Source organism: Ursus maritimus, unplaced genomic scaffold (genome assembly GCF_017311325.1).
Source record: "Ursus maritimus isolate PB19 unplaced genomic scaffold, ASM1731132v1 scaffold_5, whole genome shotgun sequence".
Taxonomy (NCBI): Eukaryota; Metazoa; Chordata; class Mammalia; order Carnivora; family Ursidae; genus Ursus; species Ursus maritimus.
This window is the reverse complement of record NW_024426663.1, coordinates 41253537-41277721: the sequence shown is the minus strand read 5'-3', so window position 1 is coordinate 41277721 and position 24185 is coordinate 41253537. Positions and strand designations below refer to the sequence as shown.

General features: G+C 45.8%; 1 long non-coding RNA gene and 1 pseudogene across 1 annotated transcript in view; one reads left to right on the top strand and one right to left on the bottom strand.

Annotated features, from left to right (window-relative positions):
• LOC121100717 overlaps nt 1-24185 on the top strand; it is a 155354-nt gene that overhangs the window by 13322 nt on the left and 117847 nt on the right. The window lies entirely within an intron of this gene.
• On the bottom strand, nt 18495-18589 carry LOC121100835 (annotated as a pseudogene).

The window sequence follows — 24185 nt, the reverse complement described above, 5'->3', positions numbered from 1 at the left end:
CTAACGTAGAAAAGGGCATCTCAAACTTTTATGTGAAGCTCAGTCATCTGGGGGTCCTAATACTGTGCAGACCCAGATTCAGTCGATCCGGGCTGGGGTCCGAGCTCCTTCCTCTAACAAGGATGCTGGTAGGTGCAGATGCTGCTGGTCTATGGAGCACCCCTTGAGGAGCAAGGAACTAGGGCTCCTAAGGAAGTACCCAGCTGCTTTCCTCGTCTTCTTACCAATGTCTTTGGATTTGAGAGAGGTAGAACTGAATATTGACCCTTTCTTTAGAGTGGCATTTTGAAACATGTATGTGTAATCATAAATGTGACAGTTTCAAAGACAGATTTATACATGTCCTATGGGTGACTCAAATACCATGATATGATTTTGGGAAATGGTGACTAACTCTGGGAAAAGTTTTGGTAAGAGCAAAGTAAATCCTTCCCCAATTCCCACCACAGGTTCGTTTTTGGATAATTAAAGGTATATGGAAACAGCTGTGCAAAAAAAAAAATTGTGTTTATATGTAAAACATAGTTAGGCTCTAGTCTCAGAAAACTGTAAATAGGATTTTCACCTGCAGCCATACCTGGTGGGAACCCTGGGCAGTGTTCTGCTGTGACCATCTCATACATGGCAGAATGTCTGCACCTCTATCCCTGCCCAGTAAGTGCTGATGGTGCTTCCCAGTCACCGACACAAGCAAAAACATGCCCTGAAGCTTCACAGTACCCTCACTGAGAACCACTGACCTCCAGGGACTGAGGAGGAAGAACGACAGTGGATGGTGGATGGCGGCTTCCTGAATTTCGTGAGAAGCTGCAGCCCGGAGCAGAAGCTGTGTTTCTCTGGGAACGAGCCACAGCCAGATTGCCTCCACTAAGCCGAGTGTGCAAATCTGTGATTGCTGAGTGGACAGAAATGGCTTGTGTTCTCTATCACAACAACAGAAGCTACTTTCCTAGGGTAAGACATTTTCAAGATGCTGTCTGAGACATCATCATACATCTTTCTAGGCACAAATTAGTGCCAGTGGTGTTTCTACTCTAACAGTCAAATGAGGCCCAGGCTGTAGCCTTGTTCTTGTTCATCCTGGAGGAGAGGGAAAAATAGATTGGGTAGGCCTGGCTCCTCCTGGCTACCAGCTACTTCTTTGGCTTCGTCTGGTGCCAAGCCTTTTCACATTTACTGTTTCTTAATTTGTTTTTGATTTTGCTTTTGTGGTTTCTGGAAGCTTTTTGAGGTCTCGGGGGTCTCATATACTGTTCTCTGTGCTTAGGATGTCCTCCTGCTTTCTTATCCAGTTTAAATGACCCTTCTTTGGGGAAGCCTTCCTGGACCCTAAGACCAGGTCACAGATGGGTCTTCCTTTCATGCTCTCATATCTCTCCGAACTTCTCCTTTATGGCTCCAACCACAGTGTTAACCACACAGTGATTCCTACTTAAGGCCAGCCTTCTCTTCTACATGTGAGAGAGTTCTACTTCTGGGCACAGTCCTTGACACCACGCAGTCAGTACTTGTTTGATGAATGTATGTGAGTCAAAGCGAAGGGATTTTACTAATTTATTTTTACAAATAATGATAAGTATGCAGGCTAGGAGTCTGGTAAGATTGAGCTAACCTGAGGAGGACAGCGAGGTGGAGGACAGCGAGGTACAGCGCAAGTGAGTTCTTCCGAGAGGAAAAGGGGACTATGGGATGTGGAGAAGTTTCCTGGCAACCACACAACCTGCTGCTTGACTGTCTGCAGCTCCGCTGGGGACACTTTGGGTGCTTTACATACGTGGTGTCTGGAGAGGAGCAGGGAAAGGAGATGGGTGGACCCAGTGAGAGCAATTTCAGAGAACTTGATGCAAATTTCAGTGGGTGCAGGTCAGTAGATCTGCTATTGAGTTGGAAGGAACATTTAAACGTTTGCCCCATTGGGAAGTGACTTCATGTTAAGGCAGGGCCCTGGCTTGCTTTCCAGTGTCTGTTGTTTCTGGACTTTGGAGAAGTTTATTAAGTCCCTTTACCTTCCATTGCCTCACCGGGATATGGGGACGTTCTCTATCTCAGAGACCGTCGAGGTGGGTAAGTTAAGGCACGGCATCTGAGCAAGGCCTTTGTCCATTGTAAAGTATCATACAAGTATTTATTACTTGTTCCTCTCTTTACATCCCAAGCAGCTTCCTCCACACTGTCTGCGATCCACCTAAAAACCCTGGTGAAGCCTGCACCGCAGTGTTGCTGTTCGGCAGTCACTGCTCTCACTGCTTGGAGGCCCCCCCAGTGCTCTACTGAGCATTCGCCGTGGGCCTCAAGAACCAGAACGTAGGGCAAACAAAGTAGAGCAGATGGGGGGAAGTGCTGCCAAGCAAAGTAAAGAGGGTGAAGGGCTTAGAGATGGATGGAGATGGGCTCTGAGATTTTGGCTCGGGCCAGCAACAGGGCAGGGCCAGCCGAGCAGAGAGATCTGACCGAGTGAGTGAACGAGCCGGGAGAAAATGTATCAGGATATGAACGAGGTTGTTATTGAATTGAATCTTTTCAATAAACCTGAAAGGCAGCTATTTTTGTATGAGGGGATATGGAAGTGTGGAGAGGTGAAACAAGGTGCCCAGGGAGCACGGCTGGGGAGTGCAAGGAGGGGCCTCATCCTGCAGTGCTGCTCCCGGCCCCTGCTCACACTGCGCCCCCCTTTCCATCCTCAGCTATGTTTTTCTGTCCTCCTCTTGCCCTTCCTACCATGGTTACGTGAGCCTTTCTGCAACTTGCTCTTTATTTTCCTTAAATGGACAGAGAGAAGAGGGAGTGAAGAAATCTGATAATGTGATATACCTGGCTGTCGATTTTCAACTCTGAACTGTATCTTGCATGTGCGCCCATTTCTCACCCTACCCCCACCACCTTCCTCATACAGGTTCTCATCGGCTGTTGCTAGCAGAGGCTCCTAACTGTTCTCTCTGCTTCCAGTTCATTCCCTGAGCAGCAGCTCAGGTGATCTTTTGCAAATGTAAATTGGATTGTGTCATTCTGTGTTTAAAACCCTCCAGTGGCTTCCCACTTGTGCTCAGAATAAAATTCACTCTTCCCGCCCCGACTGTAGCCCCGCATGATCCTGCCTCTGCCTACCTTGCCAACCTCATATTGTCCCACCTTCCCCCTTGTGCACTCAGGGCTTTTTTTTTTTGGTTCCTCAAACATGTCGTGCTCTCTGCCCTTTACTTTCTGATCCAAGCACATATACCCACTGAGTTCTAGCTAACTTCTCTTCATTTTGCGTCTTCAAATTAAATGCCACCTGTGCAGACTGGTGTCCTCTAGCCACCCAGCCTAAATTAGGTCTCTCTTGCTATTCCTTTCAGCTTCCAGAGCCTCTGATAGAGTACAAAACCTTGAGGGCTGAGGCTGGCCATGGTAGGTGGGCTGCACAGTGGCCCCAGGGACCCAACCCCCGGCTTTTCACAACTTCGGGTAATTCTTTCTCCTTCAGGGTCATCTGAACCCAGTGATTTGATTTCAATCAATAGAATGTGTCAAAGTTGCTAGGATGTCACTTCTGCGATTAAGTTACAAAAGATCATGACCTTTGCCTTGCATTCTTGGCTTACGTACTTTGATGAAGGAAGTTTCCATATTGGAGACACCCAAGTGGCAAGGAACTGGGGGCTCTTTCTGGTCAGCATCCATCCAGGAACTTGGTCCCTCGAGAAAATGAGGGCTTGGAACGGAGCTTGAAAGTAGATCTTTCCTTGGATGAGCCTTCAGGGGAGAACCACAGACTCTGGGCTGAGTCTTCCACTGCAGCTTTGTGAGGGGCTCAGAAGCAAAGGACCCAGCTATGCTGTACACAGTTTCTGACCCACAGAAACTATGAGATCATAAATGTGTGTTGTTATGGAAAGAGTCCAGATGTCCATCGACAAATGAATGGATAAAGTAGATGTGGTATATATATACAATGGAATATTACTCAACCATCAAAAAATGCAGTGTTACCATTTGCAATGACATGGATGGAACCAGAGGGTATTATGCTAAGTGAAATAAGTCAATCAGAGAAAGACAATTACCACATGATTTCACTCGTGTAGAATTTAAGAAACAAAACAGAGGATGGTAGGGAAGGGAGGGAAAAATAAAATAAGAAGAAATCAGAGAGGGAGGCAAACCATAAGAGACTCTTCATTCTAGGAAACAAACTGAGGCTTGCAGGAGGGGAGGTGGGAAGGGGGATGGGGTAACTGGGTGATGGACATTAGGAGGGCACGTGATGTAATGAGCACTGGGTGTTATATACAACTGATCAATCACTGAACTCTACCTCTGAAACTAATAATACACTATATGTTAATTAATTGATTTAAATAAAATAAATTTTTAAAAGATGTGTGTTGTATCCAGCTCCTAAGTTTTGGAGTAATCTGTTATACCACAGTAGATAACTATTACATGGTCTGAGCATTCATTCATAAGCCTTTTCCATGATCTGGACATTCTGGGCAGGACTGGGGAAGGAAGTGTCCCAAAGTACCAAGATTAAGTCTATAACCTCTGTAGTTCTTAGCTCTCCCAGGGCTTTTTTTTTCTCCCAGACCACATAAGCAAACCGATTAGAAGGCCTGTTGGCTTCCTGAAAAGCTAGTTTAAAGCAAATGACCTTTGACCTTTCTCAAGACTACCTCTTCACCCTCTCAGGATGCAGTGTTCTAATAAGATACATTCCAAAACCCAACCTGCATCTCTTCCGACAAGGCATGATTTCTCCAACTGCACAAACAACCCCACCCTTTTGCCTAGTTATCAGTGATGGCATGTTCATGTGATAATGCCCCCAAAATGAATAATTTATGGTTTATGAGTACACTTCATGAATATACAGGATGCCATATAAAATAACATAAATGTTTCCTAATAGAATTAATACACTTTCCAAGCAGTTCGGCTCGAGGCAATTACTGCACTTCCTGGGAGATACAAATTACTTTGCCCTCAGCCTCATGCCAAATAACCCCCCTAAGACACACACTAATTACCCAGAAATACACTGCCTGCCATAGCTCATTGACTAATTGACAATCGGTTTAAAACTTCAGCAAAATATCTTAAAACTTAGGCGTCGCATTTAGCAAGGAAACCAGTTTTGTTGATCTCCCCATTTTGGTCTGCCTCGCTGGCAAAGTTGTAGCATGGGTTAGAAGTAATGACTGAGCAGGCTTGTTACAATGATCAATGGTAAAGGAATAGCCTTCCATCCTACCATACAGCATTTCCATCTCTCGTTTCTGTGATTCTATTAAGAACAATTACCAATATTATATCCGTTAATATGGTACAAAAATAGAATGCAACCGTGTATGCAACGGTTATTGCTCATGTGGTCTGTGAGGCTCAGGGTACGGCTGTCACCATCTCCTTTCTCTTGCACTTTGAAGATGTGGCCTTTTGACGCTCTGAGCCCTCTACCTTCTGATCCAAACACATGCACCCACCGAGTTCATGTTATACCTTCACGCATTCTTCCCAGAAAAGTCAGCTCTGGGCAAAAGCCAAGTCCTTGGGAATGATACCTCACTATACCCTTCCTATTTACAAGTCCCTGTTAGCGACCTCACTTCTTGATGAAGTGTATGCACCTAACTCTGCTCGAATCTTCTTTCACATCACCTCAGTTGTTCCAGGAGTTGACCTATTACTTCAAAACTGTTTCTGGATTTTTCTAGGACAGGCCAATCTTGTAAGGAAAGCATATCCAAATTTCAAACAACTGCCTTGTAATTAAATGCCTGGGATGTGACCCGTTCACACGTTGGAGTTGCCCGTCAGGGGTGGTGTGGAACACATCTGTAGGAGTATAGGGCTATCAGAGAGGCAATTGTTGTGAGATTGTTAGACTGGCATTTTGTCTGGTTGCAGCCACAGAATAGTCAAACTGGAGTGGCTTGAACAACTAGGAGATTATTTTTCTCACAGAACAAGTCTTCCACAGGCAAGAAGTCGGGACCGGTGTTGTGGCTCATTGGTGGCATCAAAGACCCCACTCCTTTTATTTTTCTCTTCCTCCGCTTTTGCATAGGGCTGGTTGCTCCCTGCTTTGGAAATGAGCTCTGTGGAAGTGGGCAGGGGTCTGCATCAGCTGTGTCTAATGCTTCCATCAGGAAAGCGCAAACTCTGCCCTAAACACTCATCAGACTTAAGCTTAGGTAACATTAGCTAAAACTGTGTCACACAGGCCACTTGTGGCTGGATTGGAGGTCTGGAAACAATATTTAGCAGGGCACAGTGCTGCCCATAATGAATCAGGGTTTTCTCAACAAGGCTTACATGGGTATGGGGAGATGAATGAGTTTGTCATAACTGGGGACGTTCTGAGAGAAGAAGGGATATCTAAGCTGAAATGTGGGGGATGGGTAAGATGTTGGTAAGAGACCGGAGAGGAAAAGGGACGTTTGGTGAAGTTGTAGTGAGTCACTTTGCAAAACAAAGTACTAGTGGCATGTCTAGGAGACTGTGGGAACATTGCTCCAAGAAATTTTGTTCTGAGAACTTGGAAAAAAGTCAGCCCAGTGAGGTGTGTCCAGTTATCTCCCTCATGCTCACATCTGGAGCCTCCCTGGTCAGGTTCAAGCAGCCTTTCTAATCAGGAAGAATGAAATCTTAAGGGGGTGCTGCTCCCTGCACTTTGATCTTTCCTGGATGCCAGTCATTCTCAACATTGGCTACACATTGGATTAACTTGGGATATGTTGTAAAAATCCCCGTACCAAGGCCCTTCCCCAGACCAATTAAGTCAGACTCTGGGGGTGGGGTCAATGGTATGCTGGTAAAAGTTTAATAACTGGCTCTCTAGAAAAAAAAAATACATGTATATATATACATAAATTTATTATAAATTTTACTGATATGAAGGATGTGTAGCCTACCACTTACGATGATAATAAAATATACAATACTCTTTATTACAGAATGTTCTTTAGCCCATTGATTCTCAGATAGTGCTTTCCTTTTTTTTTTTTATTTTTTTCTGAGCTCTTGTGTCTGTAGTTAACTTATGGCTGTGATTCAACAGTGATTTCACAAAATCAGACTGCTAATGAATGCTTGGTCACTGTCCAAACTCACCCATTGACTCATGGGTAGAGTTCCAACATCAGTGTTAGTTCACATTTTCATTTACATTGACAAATAAGATGAGTATGAAACAGTAAAGATGTATGTTGGAACTTCACCTGCTCACCGATGACACGAGAGAATTCTTTGCTGATGAGGTCATAGTTTTCAAATACTGGAGGAATATTTCCTCAATTTTCTGTGCCATTCACCATATAACAGTTACAGATAGGATATGCTTTTAAGCTTAATTTGTGTTATTAACATCTTACCCATCACTTTCTTAAGTCTAGACCAGGGGTTGGCCAAGTTTTCCAGTAAAGAACCAGATAGTGACTGTTTTACACTTTGTGGACCACAAATGGTCTCTTTCTCCCTGCTCCTCCCCCCTAAAACAGTCTTCTAAAAATGTAAATTCTCGTGAGTCCTGCAGAAACAGACTGCAGGCCAGATTTGACCTGGGCGCTGTAGTTTGCGTACCCCTCATCTGGACATCAACACAGCAAATCAAGCCCTGATTTATAGTATTTGCTGATTCCTGTGGTGTAAATATTCCATAAGCCACCAATGTGACAGCACTGAACGAGGCGCTGGGAAGAGATGCACGACGGCACATCATTATGTCGTGTTTGTGCCATTCGTGGGCAATAGCCAACTCAAGAGCGCAGAGAGTAGTAAAATAATCAGAAAGTGATAAATTTTGAGTATTTATTACCTTTATTTTTAATAAGACTTATGTAATTGTATGCTTATATAATCTATTTTTGAATACTGGTTATGTTTAACCACTGGCTCTGGAAATCCAACAGTTTCTTGTGAGCTGGGAAGAACAGGCTCTAATACATCACTAGATGGAATTCAGGCATCCCTATACGGGGAGAGGGTGTTTTGTTTTATTTTGTTTTAATTAATTAATTATTGTTTTAAAGTTCCATGATTTATTACTTGTGTATAACACCCAGTACACCATGCATTACGTGCCCTCCTTACTACCCATCACCAGCCTATCCCATTCCCCCACCCCACCCCCCTCTGAAGCCCTCAGTTTGTTTCCCAGAGTCCATAGTCTCTCATGGTTCCTTCCCCCTTCTGTTTACCCCCCTTTCTTCTTCCCTTTCTTTTCCTACCTGTCTTCCTACTTCTTATGTTCCATAAATGTGTGAAACCATATGATAATTGTCTTTCTCTGCTTGACTTATTTCACTTAGCATTATCTTCTCGAGTCCCGTCCATGTTGCAGCAAATGTTGAGAAATCGTTCTTTTTGATGGCTGAGTAATATTGTTTTTTAATAGACTTTCTTTTTTAGAGCTGTTTTAGGTTCGTATTAATACTGAGCAGAAGGTACAGAGATTGCGCGTATACCCTCTACCCCAGCCTGTGCATAGTCTTCCTTTCATTTTCAACACCCCCCACCAGAATGGTGCATTTGTTACAGTTGGTGAACATACACTGACACCTCGTTATCACCCAGGGTCCATGGTTTACATCAGGGCTCACTCTCAGTGTTATACATTCTGTGGTTTGGACAAATTCATAATGACACATATCCACCATTATAGTATCATACAGAGTTGTTTCACGGCCCTAAAAATCCTCTGTGCTCTGCCTGTTCACCCCTCCCCTCTCCCGCACAACCCTGGCAACCAGTGATTTGTTTACTGTCTCCATAGTTTTGCCGTTTCTAGAAAGTCATATGGTGGGACTCACACAGTATGTAGCATTTCAGTTGTCTTCTTTCACTTAGTCATCTGCATTCCCTCTCTGCCTTTCCCAGTAGCAAACTCCTGAGTTATTGCTGCCCTGCCGGCCTAACCAAGCCCCCCACCCCCACCCCCTGCCCCGTGGTCACCTGCTCTAACTGACCACCCTGGCTACTTTTCTGCCTACACAAGTAAGTCATCAGCCTCAGTCTTGACTATTTATTTGCTGCTCTAGGCTGCATTCCCTCATCTTCCTCCTGGAACTAGTACCTGGCACACAGTACACAATAGACAGTAGAAGAATGAGCTTTCCAAGGACAGTCCAGGTTCCACCATGGCTCCATAAGCAGGTGAGGCTAGGTTTTGGACGACTTTCATGAAAGTCATTGAGCTATTTGATCTCAGATCCATCATGCGCCTTTCCTGCTTGGAACCTTCAGAAACTGACCTCCTGAGAGCTTCCATGTCACCAGGCTTCTGAGATAGTGTGGTCTGTGGAAGACTCGAGAGCAACCGGACAAAAGGAGCCAGGATATCCCTCACCCTTTCTTCCTGTGTTGGTCAGTGTCACCGCAGTGGTGGTGCCCTGTTCCACACTCCAGATCCTGCTTAGCAGTGCCATCTATAATCTTAACCTCCTCCCAGACAGCCTGGCTCTGGGGCTCTTCCCTTCATTTCTCCAGCCCCAGGCACTGGCTACCACTCGTGCTCCTCTTTGATTGTCTTAGCATCCCTTTCACCTCTTTCAGTGTCTTTGTAACAACTCCCCTGAATTCAATTCCTTCTCTTGAGGTCCTTTCTTGATAGGACCCTGTCAGATTCAGCTTGATGTGCTTGGCTGAGGATTCTGGGCTTCAAGCTGTGTGGAAGTTGGTAGGACACAACTGGAGGTTTCTGAGGAGGAAATGGATATGATCACGTGGAAGAAATGGGTGCTTTAGGATGATTCATTTAGCAGAGGTGGAGGGAAAGGACTATAGTGCTAAGGACCCCTTAGAAGATTTATAGATAGCCTTTATGAGTCTGTGGATACTCTACAACTGTACACAAAATTTTGTGTATATGTGTGTAAGTGTGAGTGAATTTTTTCTTGGGGGAGAGCCTATGCCTTTCATCACATTCTCTACAAGATTCTAAATATGTTAAGAACTACTAGATTAGAAGTAGGGAGACCAGTTAGGAAACTAAGTACTTGAGTGTGTTACTGAGGGTTCTGGTAAAAAATAGCATTCACCTGAGGATGTTCCCATGGCAGCCTTAAAGAAGGGACTACATTCAGAAGTATGGGTAGGGCAGAGATTAGCAACAGTAGGAAGCTTTTAGCCCCCCAGGACTACAGGGCAAGGGGATGAAACTGAATGATGGGTGTTCATGACAGCGGGAGCCCTGGAGGAGAGGCCACTCTGTGGGGACAAGAGTTTTGGAGGGATCAGCCTCTTCAGAAATGGGGGATCAGAGCAGGGAGCCATGAAGGAAGGCACGTGCTGGCCTCCTCCTCCCACTCTCTGACTGACCATCATCAAGGCCTCCCCATGGTCTCTAACCACCAAGTGAGCCTGGGTAGTGCGGTCAGCAGGGCCAGAGCAGGGCAGCAGGTGTGGGTAATTAAATGGATGGACTGAGACAGAGCAGTGTCCCTGCATATAACCAACACAGAGAACACATTTCTTAGAACTTCTAGAGCTGTCCAAGAAAGGAATCAACTTAAGTCAAGTTTGGTAGCTCTGGGCACCATCACTCATTCTCTGACTTCTGAATTTTGCTTCTCATCAGACTCTCCTATACTAAGTTGGCCCTACCCAGTGACACCAGATAAAGAGAAGCAAAATGTAGAGGATTTTGTTGTTGTTAACTTTGTCCTTCCACCACCGCTTACAAGCTCATTGACATTGGGAGTCACAAAATGTCCCCGAGCCTCCCTCATCCATAAAGTCTGGAAGTTGCATTTGATGTTCTCTGTGGTGCCTTCTGGCTTGAAAGTTTAATGATGCTGTATGGTGGAAGGGAGCTTTGGCTTCCTTCCTATGAAGGGCATTTAGTGTTCTGGCTCCTTCCAAATAGGTGAGCAACCCTCCCTTGCCTGCCATCATCTGCAAAGCCTGTAGACTAGCAAAGGCAGCAGCACCCGTGTCCCTCCGAGGAGCCCAGTGCAGGCTATTAGCATTTTATCGACTTTGGCTCTGCTGTTAGTTTTTAGGATTCATAGTGAGATGCTTTCCTATATGTTGGAGTCAAAGTGTTCCCCGGGCCGAAGAAGCATAATTTGGGAAGACATGTTTGCATTTTAGTCTGCGTTCTAGAGAGACCTCATATAAAGGAACACCCTAGCGACTCTGCTTACCAGGTGGGTGGAGGGGTTGGGGAGAGGCGCTGAAGGGAGCTTGCTTTTTTACTCATTTCAGAGATTTAATTTTATTAGCCGATGCAAATGATCTGTTCCACAAATGCAAAACAAAAGGACAAGAAAATGATCCCTATGTCAACATCAGGATGTCTGACTTAAAATCCCATTCAAATAACTCCCTAAAAATGATCAGACACTGAATACATTATTTTTCTGACTTTGACAAAACCAGTCTGCACAAAGCGGCAGCCCCAAGAGGCTACGGATAAACCAACCACGTTAAAACTTCAGCATTTTCATGTCAGTCACAGAATTTCTTAAGGGCCAACTCACTGTTTAAGGACTAATGTGTTTGGAGAGGGGAAAAAAATCGTACTGTGTTATTAGGCAGAATCCCCTTTATAGACAGGGATTGGATCAGTTTGACCCTGATTGTGCTGCCTGCTTTATTGTCCTACTTCAAACACGGGGCCCTGGGCATCATCTTAAGGAAGGGCTGATTGAACTGTCGGCCTGACACTTGTCAGCTGTGGATAATACGGGTTTCAGTCCGTCATGCTCACACATAAATGAACCATGACAGAGATAGACTGTTGAATAGAAAAAGCAGTTTTACTGTGGATAACCTTTCTTGAATAAATGCAACAAATAATAAAGTCTGAACAAGGGGACATGGGCCTTAGGAAAGCAGTGACGTTCGGAACCAAATGGTTATTATCTTTTGGCGCCGTCAAAAATTGCCCGTTTATCAAAGCATGTGAGTAAGACAAAAGGGAGAAGTGCTATGATCATCACAAAAACGGTGGCAGTTGAGGCCATGCCGTCTTCAGTATAGTATCACGTAACAAAACCCGGGTCCAGCTCGCCAGGGTTAAGAAAGGAGGTGTCGTTTGTGTACCAAACGGACTCCACAATTGTTCTTAGAAAATGGTGGCACACATCTTCATTAACCCAGCGGAAAAAGAATCAGAAACTCTTTATTTCTCTAAAACATTTCTCTCTTTTTATTTAAAAAAGAAAAGAACTCCCAGCAGAAATTGTGGAAACTCTACGTTTCAATCAAGACAGTCAAAAGAATGATTTGAATTTACAGGCCTGTAATTGGAACAAATTGGAAACAAAAGAAGAGCGCTCGGTGAGGCCACGTGATGTGGCCACAGTGCTGCTGTGTACAGTATGCTCGGGGAAAAAAAAATCATGTTTCTTTAAAGCAAAGCTAACTCCACTGCAAGCTCCAAGCAATTTGCATAAATGTCTCTGCCATGATTTTTTTTTTATTTATGGGCCCTAAGTTTCTAATTAAATACTAATTAATACTATCACCAGAATTGTCTCCCATCCCCAGCTCTTCATAGCTTTGTCACTTTGATTAATGCACAGCCATTTATTAACTTATTTAACAAGCCGGGGTGCCTCATGACAAACTAGATTAAATTATCCTCATAACAGTCTCATTACTGAAAAAAAGGGAGTTTTAAACTTAATAAAAATTATCCTCAATAATGTTAAAGCTTTTTCACCGCACCCTTAAAAGATAGAAATAGGTTTCTTGTTTGATTTATAATATATGGAGTTGTATAAAGCATCCATTAATAAAATTTATAAGTTCATTTAAGCTTGCACATTACAGTAGTGCTGTAGCCTTGGGTGCTTATTATTTAACTTTTGCTGTACTTATGAAGATAATTAATGTCCTGACCAGACAGGGACTAAAATACCCACTAGAATGAGATAATTAGAGACATAAATAATGTTTAGGTTCTTGTGTGCTGTTTTTTAAATTAATTGTTTTGTTTTCCACCCAAACTTGATAAAAAAGAAAATAAGAGTTTACCAAAGAACTGAAGGTGAGATTTTTTTTTTCCCTTGCCGATCCAGAAACGCTAAGAAGCCTCTCAGTTTCTGGCCTGGAGGAGGGAGTGGGTGTGGAGGGCGGGGGGATTTGGCGCTTCCCGGGGAAACGTTGGGCCCTCGTTGCTCTCTGGCTCCCTCCAGTGGCCAGGTCCTGGAGGCGGACTCGCCGTGCTGCACCTGCCCCGCTAATTGGTGGCCTCGGGAAGCCAAAGGGGGTGAGTCAGAAATGAGAACTGAAGGAAGTCTCTTCATTAAGCGGTGGTGTAAGCTTCTGATCTTCGTCAGGCTGGGAAGAGGAGAGCCCCAGAGGGAGCTGAACAAGCCTATGGCAGCAAATCTTTCCTGCTGACGGGGCAGAACGCAGGAGGCAAACAAATATGTGTCAATGCATTAAAACACACGTGGAAGCCTGCCCCTCGGTGGGGATGCGTTACCACCGGAATTCAGCATGTTCTGTGGGCTCTTTCTGTTCTCGTTTTCAGTTTCTTGCTAAAATAGCACCTTCATCGAGAGTCCTAGTCGTCTAGTGTGAGGACAGTGGAAATGCACGTACTGGTGGCAAAGTGTTTGTTAGTTGAGCTTCCTTTTGGTCTGGGGTGTCCTGAGTCTCGGGGTGGGGGTGTTGGAAAGGAGCATGAGCTCCCTGGCTGCACATAGAGAGCGGACAGCTAGTATGGACACCGGTTCACTATTTCCAGAGCCCTTTGACACATATCCTTAGTCCCGCCGGAATCCCGTGAGACCGGAGAGAGGGCCTGTTACTGGGGCTGCTGAGGAGTCACGTGGCGCCTTGGAGCCACACACCGGCCCCTGGGTTACTCCATCCCTGGGAAGGGCACCTGGCTGCTTTCCTTCTGGTTTCCAGTCTCCCTCCTGCATTTCTGCATCTCACCTCCATTCCTTCTCTCTTATGCCTTCCTTCTCCCTCTCACCTTTCTCTTTTATCCTGGATTCAGAGCAGAGATAACAATAGCTCTCCTTGTTCATGTACAAAAATAGCTCACTTGTCAGAGCTGCTCGGGGTCGGTGCCACAGAAACTCGGGGAGTGGAAGAACGGTTCAGAGAATTTTCTTTGGGTTTAGAGTGCTTTGTGGCCATAGTCATCTCCAGTTCACACCCCATCCCCGGGAGGTAAGTGGATGGCAAACGTCCCTATTTTTTATATCCCTTGTTTAGCATTGATTAAGAATTCCATCTTTGCAAGTCTATTAGTAGAGACCTACTATTAGTAGATGTGGCTTTGGCCCCAAATAGATCAACATGAGGCCAGATCTCAGGTCCCTGATTGACTTGGTTTCCTCTTGGCAACTTTTCAGTTCAGTTGAGTTGAGTTCAAGTCCCCGGCTTGCCGAGCATTCATTTTGGGCAAGTGAGCCAAATTAAAATAAGCAAGACCTCTAAGAACCACGTGAGAGGTCATAGATTCAATAAAATACAGTACAGTAAGGGAGAAGCTCGAGGTCAGCACAGTGGGTCTTCCTCCTGCCTGGGCCCTTGCATTTGTGTCTCCACGGGCTTTATGATAATGGCCTGAGGAGTGGAGTGGCAGAGGGGTCGGTGGGGAGATGGAGAGGGGCTGGGGACGAAGGATGCATGGTTGAGAAGAAAAGAGGAGAAGTAACTGTTTTCAGGGGTTCTCAAACTTCACTGGGCAAAACAATGTGAATTCTCTGGCTCCAGCTTCAGTTTCTGATTCAGTCTGCCCGAGGCCCAGGAATCTGCATTCCTCATAGCCCTGTGACTCTGATGTGGGGGTCAGTCCATGGAACTCTGGTTATAAAACATTGACTGGGGTAGAGGGGAAACAGAGGATGGAAGAACTGACAGGAGGGGAGGGAATTTTGCCCGAATCATCTTTACCCCTCTGAGAAAGTGCCGTCATCGTCATGTGTCCTTTGAAAGACCCTGCTTCCCTGGGGTTGCATGTCCAGGGGGCAGGGGGCAAGCAGGGGACAGGGAAGAGGCAGAGTGCAGAAGGTTCCCTAACAAGAGGACAGTTCGGTCACAGGCACATCTGTGGGCCCTGGCCAGCACCTCTGCTCAGCGCTTACCCTAATAGTCATGCTTACATCCACAGCCCCCATTTTGCATCCACTGAGGCCGCTCCTTTAAAATTATTTGTCACTCCCCTGTCCACCTCTTCCTTCTGACAGTGAGGGGGTCCTTCCGTGAGGGGGAGTCTGAAGGAAATGGGGCTGCAGTGGGGCCCCTGGCCCAGGCTGCTCCAAGCGTCTGGGGAAAGTGAAGACGGGGGCTTGAGGGGCCCTATGGCCTGCTTCCATAGCAGCCCGCTGGAATAGGCAAGGGGAGAAATGGGTTTCAGTTAAGCTGCCTGAGGCACATGGGGCCTCAGTCGGGCTGGGGTCCACTGTGGAGTGTCTGGTTTCTGAAGGCCAGTCTGTCATTTGGGTCGGGGTGCAGACAGGTGCTATGAGAGTAAGGGATCCTCACACAGCATCAGAACTGAGCATGTGCCCAACTGGGACCTGTTGACCCATGGGGCTTTGTCAATGTGCTCTTCACACCTTTACCACAAAGCAACCAGAGTGGTGGGCATGGCACCTGTGTTTACCGTTCAGCATGACAAACATGACAAACACTAGGGAGTCACAGGCTAGTGCCAGGCACCGTGCTGGGGGCTGGTGATACAAAGATGAAGCAAGCTTTCTTGCTGGTGGGCTTGACTTTACCCCTTGAGGCTCTCAATGTTGTTGCCCTGTGGAGAAAGGCTAAGTCTGGAGAGGTCCCCCAGCACCGTATGGCCACCTGGCAGTGAACGGGGCACTTGTGGCTAGGTGGGTTCAGGTTTGGTTGGTAGGGTATATGTGAGGGAGGGAAAAGAGTGACAGGGCTTAGGACTCTGGTTCCCAAACTGGGGTGTGCACACCTCCAGCGGCTGTGAAAGACAGTCCACTGGGAATGTGCAGAGAACACTGAAGGTCTTCCTCTCTGGTCATTTGAAATCTTGTCCTTTATGCCTTTCTATTTTTGTGGAATGTTTTAAAATGAAGACATGTCAGCCCGGTAGTAAAATATATGCAATTTACGAAGGAAGGAAGAATGAAAGGGAGGGAGTGAGAACAAGGGAGGCATGTCAGAGAGAGGTGGTGGGTTCTATCTCTTGTTTCATCATTGGATGTGCGTTATGAAGTAAATTCACAGGCCATTGGCTTAGAGCATTGTCAGAAGAGTGGCTGAAGTTCTGGGTCTGGAGTCTAGGCTGGAAGGGGAAAGAAGCATAACCATGTGGGAGCTGAGAGAATGGGGCACGTGGAAAGAATGGGAGATGGCCAAGCTCAAGCAGATAGAAAGTCAGAGTTAGTGGAATAAAGGGAACAAGGTCTCAGGACAGGAAGGTGTGATTGGAGAGCAGGAGGAATACTGAAAATGCCTCAGGTGGGACAAGACAGGTGATTCAGAAGCCAGCTTGTACGCAGGGCAGGGAAGGAAGGAAGGGGAGTGAGGGCTAGTGTGGTAGATGTGTGGTCCACATGGATATTCAAGTGCCTGAGTTGGTGGCAGATTGTACGATTGAAACAAAGATGGTATGCCACCACAAGCCATTAAGAGGTCTGGGGGTCGTGGTGGGCAACTGAGTGGCAGAGGGAGAGAGGGGGGGATTTAGGTGATGGAAAACAAGTAAGGGTCTCCCTGAGGAGAAGGAAGGACACAGACCTGGGAGTCTGGGAGGAGTGGAGAGGGATGAGTGGTGCCAGCCAAGAGACAGGATTTCAGTAGAAACAGGAAAAAAGAGGATAGTTCTCTGTCCCCAGGCTAAAGGTGAGGGGTGTTGCTCGCCATGGAGCAGAGGTTCCAGAGGGCACTGGAAAAGCTCCGGAGTGAGGGCTACAGTGTCAGAGGAGAAGGTGGCAGTAGGTGTCAGAGGAGAAGACAGGAGCAGGCTGGAGGTACGCTTGTGCGAGCAGGTGCAGCGCTGCCCGCACTGGTCAAGGCTTGCCCTTCCCCACCCGGGGTCTGCTGTGCTCTGTTCGGTGGGTGGTGGAATAAACTTTGAAATCATAGCTGGGATTTTAAAAAAAAGAAAGATACAAATGTCTTTTAGTTCGAAACAAGAATATGTTACCTGTGTGCGGGCACAGTGACAGCCGTAAACCATCATATACTTGGTCATCTGAAACCCATCACTTCTCTTTAGTCTGCAGTTTCTCTGATGCTATTGGTGAGAAACATGCTTTGAACTTCTTGTAATAGTTCATTAGTAGTGATAATGCACTATTTTAGGGATTAGAACATGCCACCTCCATGCCACCTTCATGCGCTCTGCCCATGGCTGGATCCTCCTCCTTTGCGGGATCTCCAAGACACCTTCGGCTCCCTTTCACACAGCCGCAGCGGCAGCAAGGAGGCCCTGACTCCCTTAATAGGGCCAACAGTGCCTCTCTCCACCTGAGCCGCAAAATCTCTGAGCAAAGCATTGCAAGCAACTTCGGAATGGTTTTGCCTAACGTTCTCAGCTGTCAAGGGTCCTTCTGTCGTTCTTGGCAAGGTTATTGCAGACATTTTGAATATTTTCAAAAATAATTTCCGTATCAGTTTTTAAAACCTTGATTCATTGGAGTTAGTGTGTCCAAAGACGGTATACCCTGAAACCCAGCCCAGCCACCTCCTAGAAAGATGCCTTCTTCGAAATCAGCTATGGCGGCATCCAGTGCCGCTGGGACGTTTCCCTTCATTCACTCCACCTCGCTTGTCCCATCAGCCTTCAGCACGGCTGTTGCATCCGAACAATTGCCAAACGTTCATTCAACTCTTCCTCTTTGTACCCACTAAGTAGCAACCTTTCTGGAATACATTTTCGAGTTTGTGACTCATCACCTTTCCCTTTCAAGAACATGGGGTCATCTTGGGTCTCAATGACTTCTACTTTTCTGAGGCTGAATATCTTCAAGATTTAGGGTCAATCCCTCCCCGAACACCTGCAAATGCATTTAAAAATGAGTACATTCCAGGGTATAGTTTTTCTTTTATGATACCAAATTTATTCATAATACATTATGCAGGTGTTTTGATGGGAATCCAGAAACATCTTGAGACACCATATTTCTCTGAAATGTGAGAATTTAAGACCATTGCTGTTCCAACAAGTCTTGTGTATAGAGCTTTTTATTGCATTCATTTGCATTATTTTGTTCACTTCTCAGAACTCTGTCAATTAGCAACAGCTTGATCTTGCAGATGAGAATGGAACACAGAGAAAACTCACCCAAAGTCACACACTTGGAAGATGGTGGAGCCAGGACTAGACCCAGTGTTTTCTCTACTAGATCATTCTGCCTTTCAGAATTAAAAAGACAGATCAGATAATAAGATCATTCCAAGTCAGGCACATGACAGGTTAGAGCTGGAAGGGACCCCTCTCTCTATCTAATTCAACCCCCACCCGCCTAGACATTCAGTAGATGTATCTAACTAGGAAAAATGCAAATTATTTGACTGTATACCTATAAATATTATCCCTGGAAAGAAAAGGAACATTTGGTAAATGTACAAAAAATATGGGAAGAATTTGCATGTTATCCTTGTGTAAGGACCATGTTAATCTTATCTGTATTATTCCAGTTTTAGTACACATGCTGCCAGGCAATCTCCAGAATATTTTTAAATGAATATACTGCAATAGAAAATACACAGCTCTCTCACATATGGTAAAGGTCAGTATTGTTTCATGAGACTTTCACGTTGGTTGCATGTATGTGTAGATATCATGGGTCATGATAGAAATTTTATTTCCTGCTGTGGATTGTGCTAACAGATGTTGGAAAGCCACTGGTACGGTAGAAAGAGCATTGGAAAGTGATTTCAGTGACTTGACTGCAGTCCTTGCTCCGCCAACAACCACCTGCGTGAGCTTGGCCAAGGAACTTGACCCACAGGGGCTCCATTCCTTGTTTTTAAAATGAGCAGGTCGAACTAGATGTTTTTGAGATCCCTTTCTCTAGGACTGTGTCATTCTGGTGATTCTCTCGTGGCCTCGATGAGACACAAAAGGCTTTCCGATGAGGAAGGTGGGTGGAGGGAAGTGTCAGGAGCAGCAGGGCAAGCACAAGCCAGGTGCAGACGCCTGACTTTACCCACAACAGCTGCTGCCCTGGTGCTCATTCTTGCTGCTTGTCATCATGCTGGTAGCACCCCGAGATGCTGCTGCCACGAGGTTGTGAGTGATGACTATGGTTAAATCCAAGTTGGAGCCTGTGGACGGCGGTGGAGGTGAGGACTGCCAAGCACACACACCTGGTACCACTCTTGGCACCGCTAGGTGCCCAGAAGCAGTTCTCGATGACAAGCATGATAAATATTCCAAGGAGGAAGCAAAGAAAAGGCAACCAAAATAGACTAAGTTGAAACCCAGGAGCCATATTTCCGCTACAATCTATGTGGCCCTGGAGTCATAAAGATTTTCCTTAGGAAAAAAAAGGAGGGGAGCCATTTCAGAAAATATGCAATGTGAAATGCTACACCTTTTCTGGTGTAGACCGGCATTTAGTTTTCTGTAAAGAACAGGGACCTGTTATCACTTTCCACTCCTTTGATGGATAACATGCAAAGTTAATTTCATGGTGGAGAAACACCCAAGAGGTTGCTTGCTTTCCATTAATATAGGAGACGTTTTTGACACCAGCACATAGGACATGTATATGTACACGCAGACACACACACAGACACACACACACGAGAGCTGATAAATACACTAAATGCATAAATTATTGATTGATCCGGGGATAGCATGTCATGTGACAAGAAAGGAGATGTATCTGTGCGACAGGCACACACGTGTAGAAATCGAGGGTGTGTTTTCTTTTTACCTCAGGTAGAAACATCATGCTAGAAAACATTCTGCCTTTGAAGAACAAAAGTACAAAGGTATTCTAGCAATTGAAGGTTATGGTTTTGCACAATTGCTTATTATTCGTCGTGCTTGGAAATAGGGCACGGGGAAGACAATTACCTTTCCCAGACTGGATCTCTTTAGCACGCTTCAATTTAGTGTTACCCCCTAGGTAAGATTTAACAAGGTGTGTCTGTTGGCCTGCAAAAAAACCCCTCGTCCACAAGAGCCTTGTGTGTCAGGAAGCAGATCAGAAGTGGACTTGGTTGTTGTTAAACACTGTGTACTTTTAAAGAAATAGATTAATAATGTAAGCCATTTTCGTACTTCTGGAGGGCACTGAATGGACAGCTCTGACAGCCTGTCTGCAGCCCACATGCATCATGGGACAAACCTGGAACCAACCCTGCCCAGTCCCACAGATGAGCCTCTTCCAGTCCCTCTAGCTGGACTGTGGAGAGAACACAGCCTGGGGGTTGGGTCTCACCATGACCGTGGCCCTGCAGGAAGCAGTGCTGGACAGAGTGGGGAGGAGATAACTTGCTAGACTCTCCTTTAAGTGTAGGTGACTGGGGAGCTGTAAGAGATGGATACGTTTAGGTCATGACCTATGGCGACGGGCACTAAACCCATGAGCCTAATGTGGGATGTTGACGTAGCTTCTTCTGTAGTTATTCTGTCTACTTCCAAATGACAAAAACAAAACAAAATCCAAAACCCAAACAAAAAATAACTCCAAACAAAGTCCCAGCAACAGGAAAAAAAATATCCAGCCCATACTAACCGAGTGGCCGTTATTTTTGGCTGTGGGCTGGCCTGGGGAGACGCTCTTTGGCTGACTGTCCCTGTGCACGGCCGTCTGACTGGAATTTTTGTGAGCCGGGAAAGGCAGGGTTATATTTGGCCTCTGGAAGGGAAGTCACTGAGATAGAAAGGCAGCTTTGGTCATAGGGTTTGAGCTCAGGCCAACGGGAGGGGAAGCAACTCCCCCATTTCCAGCTGAGGAAGCTGGTGGGACAACCGAGCCGGACCCTTTGGCAGGGTCTTGTTGGGGAGGTCTGCAGGGAGCATAGTGCACGACTGGGCTGCCCAGGGAGCTTGGTCTAGGCCAGTGAGACCGGCTGCCCGTGGCTGAGCCAACCGGGAGGGGCAGCCTGGGCTCAGCAATGGTACCTGGAAAGCAGGACTCCCTGCCCTCTGTTTTCCTTTGTATTGCCCCCCAGCGCTCAGCCTAGGTTATCTCCTGGTATTGTATTCATGGAAGTTTCCATGGCGTTTACCAGTTATCATTTACACGTGACACGTGCCCTGCATTCACTACTAGATTGTTTTATCTTCATGATCCACAGAGCTTCCACACACCAGGACATTTTAAGAACCAAACCTGCCTGAAGTTGCCCTCCCCCTCTACACTCTGGGTTATGTATATATATAAAGTTAATGGTTAAATCTTCAGTTGTGTTATAAAAAGAATGACACTTGAGTCATGATAGAAAAACAAGATTGTTGTTTATGAATATACCACGAAAATATGTATTTTCTAAGGCTCATTGATTTATTTCCAATTCGAGAAACCACATAGACGTACAAAATGGTTCATTAGATATTCATTATACCTCCTTAGCTGCTTTTATTAGAAGTGCCCATGGTGCCAATGGCAAGGTTGATGTTTTCAGGGGTTGAATCAATGCTTGAAACTCATCAATTTCTCATAGGCAGTTTTGGTTTAAGGTATTTTGATGATTTTATAGAAATGTTTTATCCCATTAAAAGCTATAACTTAAACTGCGGTGCAGGACAGGCGCACATTAGATGATAAATGGCTTTGTGTAAGAGACTTCAAATTTGTCAAATCTGCATTAAGGAACTATATTTGAAATTGGTTGGAAGGTTGGGTGAAGTCTCCAGGTACAAATGACATTTGTTTTATGGATCCCTCTGAAACAATTCCCCCAGAGTTTTCATTTGAATAAATCACGTCCAAGTTCAGTACTCCAGAAACAGCTAGTGTGGTAGAGTTGCATTAGATGATTTTCTGGTTCCTCCTTTTAGGGAACAGGGCTTGATTTTCTCATCTGTAAAGGAGGCGAGCCTAGATAGCCTAGAGGTGTGAATCTTTATACCCTCTCTTCATTCATTCATTCATTCATTCATTCCACATGTATTTATTGAGGAGGTGTGGGCATGTTCTGTCACTAAAGAAATGGCAATATACAAAACCTAGACCTCATTCTCATGGAGCCATCCTAGGAGAAAGAGAGTAAACAAATAAGATCACTTCATAGATTGGCAAGTGCCCTGAAGACAATAAAGGACAATATTGTAATGGTAAGTTGTTGGCAGGTGGCCCCATGCCTCTCTGAGAAAGGGTCCCTTCGGCTGAGGAGAAGCCACCAGAGGGAACATCTGGAGGAGGAGCATTCCAGGAAGAGGTGTCAACCAAGGTCATGGTGTGGCAGTGCAGTAATGTGGTCAAGGAAGAGTAAGGCCTAAGTGTTTTCTTCATGTGTCTTCTTCCCCTACCTCTAGAGCTGTGAATATTCTGCTGCATGAAAATAATGAGGCCAGGGGTGTTGTGGGTCAGGTGCAGAAGGGAGGGAAGTGAGAGGGAGCACTGGGGTTGGCGTTGGTTGCCATGTCAAGGTAGAGTAGGCTACGCTACAGTCCTGAATAGCTCCACATCTCAATGCTTTTATTTTTTTAAGGATTTATTTATTTATTTCGGGGAGGGCAGAGGGATAGGGAGACAAGCAGACTCCCCGCTGAGTGGGGAGCCTGATACAGGGCTTAATCCCAGGACCCTGAGATCATGACCTGAGCCAAAATCAAGAGTCTGATGCTTAACCAATGGAGCCACCCAGGCTCCCCATTCACATCTGAATGCTTTAACCAAGGTGTTTTTTTCCCTGCCTGTGTCATGGCCTAATTGGGTTCTGATGATGTCTCTGTCAGCAGGGAAGCAGATTCTTGCTAGCATGTGTCTCCACCATCTTGAAGTCTATTTCTAGTCTTAAGAATTGGAAGGGGAGGGGCGCCTGGGTGGCTCAGTTGTTAAGCGTCTGCCTTTGGCTCAGGGCGTGATCCCGGAGTCCTGGGATCGAGCCCCACGTCGGGTTCCTCCGCTGGGAGCCTGCTTCTCTCTCTCCCACTCCCCCTGCTTGTGTTCCCTCTCGCTGGCTGTCTCTCTCTCTGTCAAATAAATAAATAAATAAATAAATCTTTCAAAAAAAAAAAAAAGAATTGGAAGGGGAGAATACAGGGAAGGCTAGATTGAATGTTTTAGGGCCCAGGGATATACTGGCCACTTGACTGGAATCCAGATCCATGGCTCTTAAGTGTAAGGGAGGCTGGAAAACAGGATCTTGCTGTGTGTTGAGGGAGGAGTAGTTGAATTGGTGAACATCAAGCCAGTCTGGCCATAGTAAAGAAGAGGGGAAAAGAGGGGGTGCTCTCCCTATATCCTTAAAGACCTACACAGTGTATGTTCCACCGTGGCCAGGAATGCTCGCCAAAGGGGCTAATATGGGGCAGGAATGTCCTCACAATGATGACTTCTCCCCATCCCACCAGACAATACATACAAAGAAGTCGGGGGAGGGGAGTCCTAATCAGAACTGGAAGGGAGCTCACCTAGATGAACCCCCCACTTTAGGCTCAAATTCAGCCCTTTCAGTGCTTAAGAGTCTCGAGGAGATGCCAGTTTTGATGCTAGAAACTCCTAACTCCTGTTGCCTGGCCTTCATGGCTTCCTTCTGTCTGACTTCACCCCACTTATTCCAACCCTGCTGCTCACACCTCAGACCATCTGCTCTTGCTAGGCTCAACTTCTTGAGGCTTCCCACTCAACAGAGAGCAGACTTCATCTCCTGTGTTCTCACTCTTATTCCCTTGCAATGCCTGGATGCTCCTCTCTATTAAATCTGACAATCGTTCTTGCCTTTGTGGAACCTTCCCTGTCTCCTCAGACTTCAATGGAGTGTAATCACAAAGAGGCTGCATGTCTCTTCCATTCAGGCCTCGAATGCTCAGGTGGGTCCCTGTTTCCCATCCTCTAGAGACATTTCATGCAGATCCCATTGCTTTCTGGGTCCCTTTCAGCTATTAGAAGAGCCTCAATTTTGAAAATGAGGTTTATTATCAAGTATCAGAAGTCTAGTCCACTCTAACGTAAATCTTCAACCTCACCTCCAAATTAGAGTTACTTACCTAAGTTTAAGTTCAGGGTTGTGCAGTTGGGAAGGAGGAGTTGATTCACTGTTTGTCCTCCCTCCACCTCATGCCCCTTTGGGCTCTTCTGGGGTTCAGGTTGGTATATTGGTAAGATTAGAGGAAGAGAGGCAAAAAATGCGTCTCA